The sequence below is a fragment of the Capsicum annuum genome, chromosome 3 (genome assembly GCF_002878395.1).
Source record: "Capsicum annuum cultivar UCD-10X-F1 chromosome 3, UCD10Xv1.1, whole genome shotgun sequence".
NCBI classification, from domain to species: domain Eukaryota; kingdom Viridiplantae; phylum Streptophyta; class Magnoliopsida; order Solanales; family Solanaceae; genus Capsicum; species Capsicum annuum.
The window spans coordinates 33,120,576-33,124,103 of record NC_061113.1 but is presented as its reverse complement, the minus strand read 5'-3'; positions in this window follow the sequence as shown (position 1 = coordinate 33,124,103).

The following is a 3,528-nucleotide window of genomic DNA, read 5'->3' as shown; positions in this document are numbered from 1 at the left end:
AACTGAATAGAAGTGATATCGGGGAGGGACAAAATTAGGTGTCTACAATGTTTACCCTATTTGTAACAGATTTATTGCTGACGATGACTCGATATCATGCAAAGATCAAGGGGTTAAATTTGTAAAAGTTAAGATAAATAGTAAGCTTAATGAATTTCTTGAGAAAGCACACAAGGATATCAACTTTGCATTGCTTTGTTGGCCTCAAGATACTTGAAATGTAGATGACATTAACTTGTTCATTATGCTTGTCATTGTCCAAATCACTGAATTCTTAGTGTGGTGGCTTGGCTCTATCAATGAGCCATCCACACACTGCAATGGATGGCTTCACAACTTTCACTTTTATTAAAGAGTGGACTAAAGTGTGCAAATTAGGGATTCCTCAAGACAAAATTGATTTCTTGAGCTTTAATTTGGCTAATGTTTTTCCATCGAGAAATTTAAACTTCTCTTGCCTCTTTATTCAGAAAGATCGTGAAGATGCTAAATTAGTAGCCAAAAGGCTATACATCAATGAAGATTTCATTTCAAGGCTCAGAGAAGAAGTCATAAATACAATTACTTCTTCTGCTTCTACTTTTCTTCTTAGTAAAATTTTAGATGCCTTTAGTAATCAATGTTCTTATATGGATCCAATGTATTATGCTCAACTACACAATATAAGAAATACAATATATCAACCTGCTAACCTTTTAACCTAATTTGTGTCCTTCACATCCTTTTATTTGATGTCATATTTTCATAAAATAATTCAAACAAATCTAGCAATATATGTTAATATATAAATAACCCAAAAATTAATAAAGATAGATCATGTGAATTCTCCTAGTCCGAATTTGACTACCGTAAGACAAAAATATTGAAAAAAGAAGAAATTCTCCGAGTACACAACACATCAGACCAAAACATGGCAGAAAAGATTAATTAATTAATTAGTAGCTGAAATTCCGAACAAATTGTAAGGAAAAAAATATACATGAGACAGAATTCTAGAATTTTTATTATATTTTTTCCTTGTCATGTATTTTAGAATTTTTAACGTGTATGTATATATATATATATATATATATATAGGACTCCTTGATTATTAGTTCTTACAGTATCTCTTACCACATATTTTACGATTTCTTAATTTTTAATTTTTTTTTTCACTTGCCAAATGCTTAGTTAAAATGAAAAGACCGAAGAAAGATGAGTATTATAGTGTTAACTATTTTACAAAGTTCATTTTGGTAGAATTTTGAAAATCTGAATGATGACTTTTTGGTATCAAGTAATTTTTTTTTCTTTTTTGGTGTTTTAAAATAGATTTTGCATTGAAAAAGTAATCTTTCAATTGTTTCTCTAATATTTAGGACTTCAAATTTAACTAAAATCTTATGTGTCAAATCTTTACTTAGATGAATTAGGTGCTAATGTTAAAAATATTAAAATTATTTATAGTTTACCTAAGAAAATTATGATTTACGTTAAATATAACTTGGATATATCTCACATAATTCAGAAACATAAATTTGATGCAAAAACAAGCAACACAATTATCTCTAATTTAGACGTATTATAACGGATCAATAATACTGTAGGGTAATGTAAACAACATTACGAACCAACTACATGACGCCTTAAAAATCCAACTAAAATTTTCAGAAAAATATTTTATGATATAGTTGCAAAAAAAAAATAAAAAATCACAACAAAATTGAAAGCAAAATAATAATTATTTTTTTCTAATTCAGAAATATTTTTATACACTATTCAATTTAATGTATAAAGTAAATCACAGATCGTGCACAATGCTTAAATCAAATTATGCATCTCTATATGATCTACTGAATGTATTATGTATCTCGATCAAATATGTTAAAGAAAATTATCAGATTCATAAAATAAATTATGTATCTCAACATGCTCTTGCAAACAAAATATGTTGCTACACAACATCTGATCATAAAACATGTATCTCAATAAACTTAAGATTATATAGAACTTTGAATATATAATAGTTTCTTTAAATATGAATTCTTAAAATATATAAAAAAATTGACAAAATAAATCTATGGAAAGAAATTAGATATTTATATTTAATATTAGGAGAATTAAGGAACTAAATAATATGTGGGGAAGAGACAAACAACTTTTGTTTACATATATCTGAGAACGAAGTAACTCATGTAATACATATAAGACAACATAAAAGTAAATTTGAAACGTTTGAAACAAGCAATATCTGAAATCGAGAGTTTAATCTAAGTGAACTTGTATATTTTTCTTGCATAATGAGCATTGATTATTCTGTTGTTGGATATGACGTTTATATATTTTTTATTCAATTATCCAATAATTTTGAATTATGTTGTATTAGCAAAAAGAAATCTGCCCTCCATTTGACGTATAGCTGATGTGTAAAAGTAATAATATAGTTAATTATAGGAGAAATCAAGGAGAATAGTGGTTATGAGGAGGGGCTTCTCACTATAAAGAAAATTATGAAAAATCTTTGAATCTGCTATAAAGGCCAACAATGAGTCAGCCAAAAAATGAGATCTTTGCACTAATATTGATCATTTTATGTGTATTATCATACGTTTTAAATTCATTTCTGTTTTACTATTTTGTTGTTTATCATAAGTAACTTCTCTAACTTTTGGAATATGCGTATAGCCCACTTTCTTCAATTTAAATTTTGAAATTACATTGAGTATATTATTGTTTTTATTATGTCTAAATTAACGATATTAACATTTGCATCTACTTTAGTGTACATATAAGTGATTTAATTGAATAAAATGTAACTTTAACTAAAACATTTTGCATTTTCGCTACTATATTAAACATTGAATTATGTTTTTCACTAACAACGTCATGTAACTTTATAACGAAAAGTTTTAAACATTTGTAAACAAATATATGTAATCTTTCTTCTTTATCATTAAATACACGTGCAAAACGTGTACACTAAACTAGATTTCTTAAAAATATTTGTATCTTAAAAGTATTTGTGTTTGTTTTGGATGAACACTTTGGGGACGAAGGTGGGGTAGGGGTAGCCTGCGAGGCGGAAAAGAAATAATTATGGTAGGAGTAAAATCTGGTCACTAATATATCTTCATAATTTTCTTTTTCTTATTTTCACCGCATCTGTTATACAATTTCATAATTCTCTCTCTCTTTCTTTTCACTCCATTCTACTTTATACTTTTCTACACATATTTCCTCAAAATCAGTCAAAATCCTCTATAAATAATCACAGATTTTATCTTTTAACCATAATTTTTTTCTTGTTTCTTTCATTATTGAAGAACTAGATGACAAGCCATTTTCTTTTTTTATAAATCTTAATTATTTTTTTTTGCTAGTATGAAGATGACAATGTTCATTCAACCTTAACTTAATATGAAAGTAGATGAGATGGAATCTTGATTCAAAGAGATAAGCACATAGTGAAATGGATATATAAACTGGTATCACCCAAATTGAATATGACAATTCATAGATACCAGTTTATATATCTATTTCATGCACATT